Source organism: Aptenodytes patagonicus, chromosome 5 (genome assembly GCF_965638725.1).
Source record: "Aptenodytes patagonicus chromosome 5, bAptPat1.pri.cur, whole genome shotgun sequence".
In the NCBI taxonomy this organism is placed as follows: domain Eukaryota; kingdom Metazoa; phylum Chordata; class Aves; order Sphenisciformes; family Spheniscidae; genus Aptenodytes; species Aptenodytes patagonicus.
The window spans coordinates 70,818,193-70,824,638 of NC_134953.1; the positions used below are offsets into that span (position 1 = coordinate 70,818,193).

Here is a 6,446-nt window from a genome sequence, read left to right on the forward strand (position 1 = left end):
TTTTCTCAGAAAGAATAAAATTTACTTTGTGATGTCCCTAATAGGAGGTGTCCTTAATCTGAACTTGAAACTGAATGGAAAATAAATTTTGACTTGTTGGTTCAAGTCACCTACTACTTTTTTTAGGTGGCTGAAGATGACACAGAATCACTGGGTTCAATTTTTGTCTGCTACTGTATATTAATAGAATGTAATATAGCTCTGAAACTATAGTAACTTGTGGTTTAACCTCAGCTGGCAACTAAGCACCACACAGCCACTCGCTCGCTCCCCCCGGAGAGAATCAGAAGGGTAAAAGTGAGAAAGCTCGTGGGTTGAGATAAAGACAGTTTAATAGGTAAATCAAAAGCTGCGCACGCAAGCAAAGCAAAACAAGGAATTAATTCACCACTTCCCACTGGCAGGCAGGTGTTCAGCCATCTCCAGGACAGCAGGGCTCCATCACGCCTAATGGTGACTTGGGAAGACAAACGCCATCACTCCAAATGTCCCCGCCCTTCCTTCTTCTTCCCCCAGCTTTATATGCTGAGCATGACGTCATATGGCATGAAATATCCCTTTGGCCAGTTGGGGTCAGCTGTCCTGGCTGTGCCCCCTCTCAGCCCCCCGTGCACCTGCAGCCCTCCCAGTCGGCAGAGCATGGGAAGCTGAAAAGTCCTTGACTGGTGTAAGCACTACCTAGCAACAACTGAAACATTGGTGTGTTATCAACTTTGTTCTTGTCCTAAATCCAAAACACAGCACTGTACCAGCTACTAGGAAGGAAATTAACTCTATCCCTGCTGAAACCAGGACATAACTTAATAGAAAAAATTAAATTGCAGTATCTGTAAATTTTTTTCTGTGCACTGTGGTGTTTTTATACTCAAAATACGATGTAAAAATAGTCAAGAAAAAATTCAAGGTGTATTAAAGAGAAGAAAAATGACACTCCAGCAAATATATAATCTGTCAGATTTCTTCTGAATTTTGCTAGTGGCTTGAAAGGGAGAGAATTCAGTCTTCCTCCCATTGAGAAGGGCAAAGCATAGCTATAGGTTAAACTTCCATTGCAAGATTGCCTTTAAATTTAATTGTGACCATGAATTGTGGTCATAAAGCTTCCTGGCCAGTTATTGTTTGATCCAAAGCATCAGGCATATATTGGGCATATGTCTCAGGAAGCATTGAATCATAGCTGAAAGGCTGCAAAGAAATTGGCTGTGTAAGTTCTTGCCTCTAGCTTGAACTGTGGGTGATGGTTGACTTTGTAGGAGGAGCACGGAGCGCAGCCCTTGCAGAGAGAGGTCTGGATGAGACGTCATCCAGGAAGTAATTCCTTACCGCTGTTCAGATATTAGGTGTTCATCCTGAGCTTTTCCTCTGTCTCTGTTGATCCATCCACCACATGCGAGGAGCTGAAGTTTGCCCAGGATGGCTGGCTCTTTTTGGATCCTGTCTTCACGGTAGGTTTCAAGGACTGACCTTAAACCTTACTACAGCTGTGCTGTATGGGTTACCAGTGTGAATGGCTGGCAGCAAGGCATAGCCATGGTGAGCTGCGCATGCCTAGGCACAGTCCTCTGGTGGGATCATCTAATGTACGTGGATTTTCGGCATAATGTTCTGAGGCTGAAGGAGATGATCAAGTGGTCATTTTGAAATGGTCAGAGTCTGCAGAAGGACCCCAAGCATGTTTGATTCTTTTTTTTTTTGGAGTGGGGGAGGAGTGGTTTAGACCCACTTCAGCCCAAGAGATAATGGATGAGAGAACAGCAGAAATGAGAATATTCTAGAGATTTTGTGCCTGCACAGCTCCCTAATGAACTTTGAAACTGGATGATGTGGTAGCGCCAATCCATGCAGCCCCCTGCGAACTGGATCCCCAGCTGCAGAGAAGCCCTTGAACTGTGTTGGTCACTACTGGTCCAAGCTGCAAGCACCCGGATAGGAAGGAGAGAGCTGGTGGATGGAGATGCGCAGAGGAACAATGCTCTGTTGTGTGTAGAAAGGGAATGCTGATAGAGTTGGTGGGAACCATTACAGAAAATGTAGCTTATTCTTTCTTTACATACATATTCTGTTACCATGCTTTCTAACTTGTTCCATTTCCCCCAGTTCCTTAGACAACCTTTGGAGTGCAGGAACATGGAGTGGTTGCATCTTAAGCAAAGAGATCAGAGAATTTCCCCCACCCTGTCTCCCTTGATGGAAGTTTGAATGGCTTAGTTTTTTGACATACTGACAAAGCTTTTCTTGCTGACATTACTCATCTGGCGTTAGGGTCACAGCGGTATCCCTTGCTTTGATGCCTGATGGTAAGTGAGAACTCACTGCCTGAAAAAGCTGGTTGTAATTCAGAAGGGTCTTCTGAAATTATATGCATTTGCTGTGCTCTCTATGTATTGTTTTACCTTCATGTGAGACATATTGATGAAAGGATCAAAGAGAACACATAATGTAACTGTATTCTTGAGAAATCTCTATTTCTCATGTCCTTGCCTAATAGCTTGTTACAGAAAAATTTATTTCCAACCAGTTATCCCTATATTGCCTTTAGGACCAACAGATAGGGTGACAGTTGCTTCAGGTGATAGTACATTTTGTGTGCTAATGTAACTAAATGCAGACAGACACCATTGTTAAAACAAATAAATCCTACAACTAGGACCCTGTACTCCCCTCTGTGGGAGAAGTTAAGCAATGATGTATTCATGGGGGAACAGAAATTAGAGATTTAATGGAGCTATCTGCCAATGCAGTCCCTTTCCAAATTGCTGCCATTTCTCCACAGGAATTTCAGGGCTCCTCCAGCTGTGATTTTTCTGGGTGCCCTTTTAAAGCTCTTAACCAAGATAACCAGAATAACCCTTTGGCTCTTAGGTTTTTGTAATGAATCATATGAGAACAGGGGCCATGCTGTTTAAAGCAAGGAAGTAAGGAGAAAAGAAAATTAAAAGAAAAAAATGCAAAAAATTCCTGTTGTGAATCTCACAGGATTCTTTCTTTTGTTGTTGAAATTTTGGTTTTGCTCAACGGTTTTAAATAGTTGCTTGATTTCCAGGCTTCAAAATCACAGAGAATAGTCAGTAAGATTTCTTGCATTTTCTGTGTGGGGAATCATTACTTGCATATACAGCGTTTCCAACGGCCTCATATTTGTGGGTTGTCAGTGTCTCTTCTGAGGACTGGATGACTTTATGTCCAAATTTTTTGAGTATCCTGCAGTTTGGAGTATATAGAGTTTTTTAATGTGTGTATGTGTGATTAACTGGGATATCCGTTGACATGTTTGATTGTAATACTTATGGATTTCCATTAAACTCAGCAGGATTGAGCAGTTCTGGAAAAAAATCATAAATATTCGTGCAGAGCACTGCAAAATTCAGATACCCCAAATATGTGAGCTACTGAAAGTTGGTGAGATTATTAAGTTTCAGACTTGCTAGAAGCAGGAACTATTAGAAATGTTGTAAAGGTTACTGTCCTATTGTTCTTTGCTGCCTGTTTTTTTGCAGATACTTAGCACATTTTTTAAAGACATCTCTACCTTGAAATACATTGACTTGAAATCTGAAGGCTGAGAAGCTTAAATCCAACAAAAAAAAATTAATAAGATGTCAAATTGGGAAAAAGTCCTGAAATCCATTCTTGCTATGGTGTGTTGCCTTTTTTTAGTAAGTAAAATGTTCTCTACATGGTTTTATTTGTTTACATAGGAGAGAAGCATTACCAAAGCAAATGCAGAAGGATTTGTTTAGAGAAAAAGCAGCTCTCTAACTACTAACATAATCATGTGAATGACTAAATGCATAATGGGATTATCTGGTGAAAGGTAAATGCGTTGGGAATCACTGTCTGGAAACTCAGTTCCCATTAAAATACATGTGAATGATACACCTAGAAACAAAAGAAACTGGAAACTGGCTTTGATGATATAAAAATGGTAGCGGATAACATGACAGCATTTGGAGTTATGTTACCAACAAATCCCATACCATTTTCCCCAGCTCTTGCTTTCTGCTTATCTGCAAGGCTGAGCTCTCGGCTCTGCATAGTCACCGACTTCATCCAGAATCTCAAACAATGGGAAAGCAAGGACAAATTCAGCAACTTACTGCAACTGCCAGAGTGAAAGCAGCAGAAGGAAAAGACAAAGTAAAGCAAAAAAAGCTGGTGCTAACGACGACATCTAACAACCAGCTGACATAGTCTAGAGCCTGTGCTGTACCGCTCTGCCTGCCAGCATATTCATTTTAAACTCTGCATGGCATCCAGATGCTACAGTGATGGGCAATAAATAAATAACATTGTTTTGTTCACAATGAAGATGACTCAGGATGCTCAAGAGACAGGGAATGATTCATATGCAGCCTTCAGATCTCCATCAGCTGTAAGCTATTTTGCTTGCCCTCAGGAATTCAGTTACTGGGACAGGGAAACAGATAGTTATTAGTGTATTACTGCTGTGCTTGGCTACTATATGTTAATTTACAATTGTTCCATGTTCAAGTAAGTTGCTACTTATTCCTCAGGTGGCTGAAGTGAGGATATTGTGAGAAGTTGCATGTACTAGGACGTGTGCCTGGTGGAATGAATTCTTCTACTGTTACAAGCCATAGAAGTGAGCAGCACAAGGCAAAGCAAATGAACTGCAGTCTGGCTTCTCCTCTGCTACAGGTGCCTTTCTGAAGAAATATCACCATGCTCTTTCTCAGTCCTGCACCTGATATTTGAATTACCTTTACATAATTTTGTGCCTTTTTTTTTCTTCCTAGAGGGTGACAGAATGGCAAGGTGCCAAGCTACACTCGTGCTTTTCATTGCAAGAGATGTGCAAAGAAAAAGTGTAGCTCAGTTTGAAGTTATCATTTCCTTTTAATTGGTCTGTACTTCTTCATGTACATGGCCATGAAAGAGCTCCATTTACTGCTGCATCCTGTTCTTGCTGGGTACGGATAGAGCTTGTTGCTCTTGTGCCTATCCTCTGTTGTTCAAGTCTAACTCTCTAAACTTTTCAGCACATGAGAACACAAAGCTAACGAAACCCATCAGACCTGTCACAAATGTTATGTGACAATGTTACAACTAGGGGAACAGAGGCACAAATTAAAAAATGAGCTAGAAATGCCAGGTGTCCTGGTTCCTTTTCCTTACCTGGGAGGATTTGAGGGCAAGGTTCTATAATTAAAAGAAAATTTTTACACGGCCGTACTGCATTGTTTAAAAGGTCTTATTTTTCCCCTTTTATTACAGCTTGACAATTGTGATCAGAAGCAAATGCCTAATTTGAGAAGACCAGTTCAGGAACACAATTGCTGTCTGGCACTGTCTTCTGTTCCGTGCAAACCTACACAACCATGAACATCAAGCTTCAGCTTTGTGCAGCATGGGTTCCAGATAGATGTTTCTGCTGAGTCTGGGATTTTGTTTACAAATGCTTCCACGCTAAACAAAAATAAAAAAATTCCCCACATAGAGTTAGTATAAGCCATTAAAAAAAAAGTGTTTGAATATCATATATATCTAATACATGTCCTAAAGGTAGAGATGCTGAATTTTCCTGCTAGGTTTTAACTCCATTTTAACCTTTTCTGTTTCTTGGTTTCATTTGTCCTTTGAATATGGGTTTTGACTATGCTGTCTGAATGACTATTTTTTTTCCGCTGAAATTTTTTCCATGTTTCCTAATGAAAAGAGCCTCTTTCTGCTTCAGCAGTTTAATTTGTGGATTACAACAAAACAGTGCAGAAGGATTATATTTGTCAAACAAAGTGAAAACATATTTAAAGGACAGATATTCTTTCCAAACACTGAGGGGTTCTTTGCCTAAGTCTACAATAAGAGTTTTTAACCACTGCAGAAGCTCGGTAAAACTCTCTGGAAGTTGGGCGATATAGTAATGCCCTGTACTTTTTTACTGCCTTCCAGTTCAACTCTTTTACCACCATCAGCCAATGTGTCTTCACAAGATCCTTCATAGGGAGTCTCAGTGTATACCATTAGCTCCAACTTATCGATAAAGCTACCAACATTATTTCTTCACCCCTGCTCCCACCTCCAGAAAGTCTCGGCCACCAGGTTTCTGAGCAATGTAAGCAGATGTGGTGTCCACTAAGGTCCATAGCAATACTGTAGCTGCCTGCAGCAAATGCTGGCTCCGCTCTCAGGTGACTGCTCTGTAGGCTCCTGGAATAAAATTTGTGATACAGCATACAGGAGACAGCAGATATTTCCAGATGTTTAAGCCTTGGTAATATGTAGCACGCTTTTGATTAAACTTTGATAGAAGCTATTTGCTATACATCTATAGCTATATGCTATGCATCTACTCAGGATGATGCTCAGGATGCTGTGTCAGGAAATGAGTATAATTCCAGCTGCATACAGGTGAGTATTTACTCATTTATTCTCTAGCATCTACCAACGCGTCCTATGCTTTGCCATGTTTATCATTTGCATCCAGT

General features: G+C 40.8%; 1 long non-coding RNA gene across 1 annotated transcript; it reads left to right on the forward strand.

Moving 5' to 3' along the window:
• Nucleotides 1–1,271: 1,271 nt before the first annotated feature.
• LOC143160518 (uncharacterized) lies at nt 1,272–5,477 on the forward strand. The gene is made up of 5 exons (XR_012995392.1): nt 1,272–1,445; nt 2,098–2,297; nt 3,498–3,656; nt 4,515–4,659; nt 5,236–5,477. It is a non-coding gene; the product is annotated as an uncharacterized LOC143160518 (long non-coding RNA).
• Nucleotides 5,478–6,446: the final 969 nt, after the last annotated feature.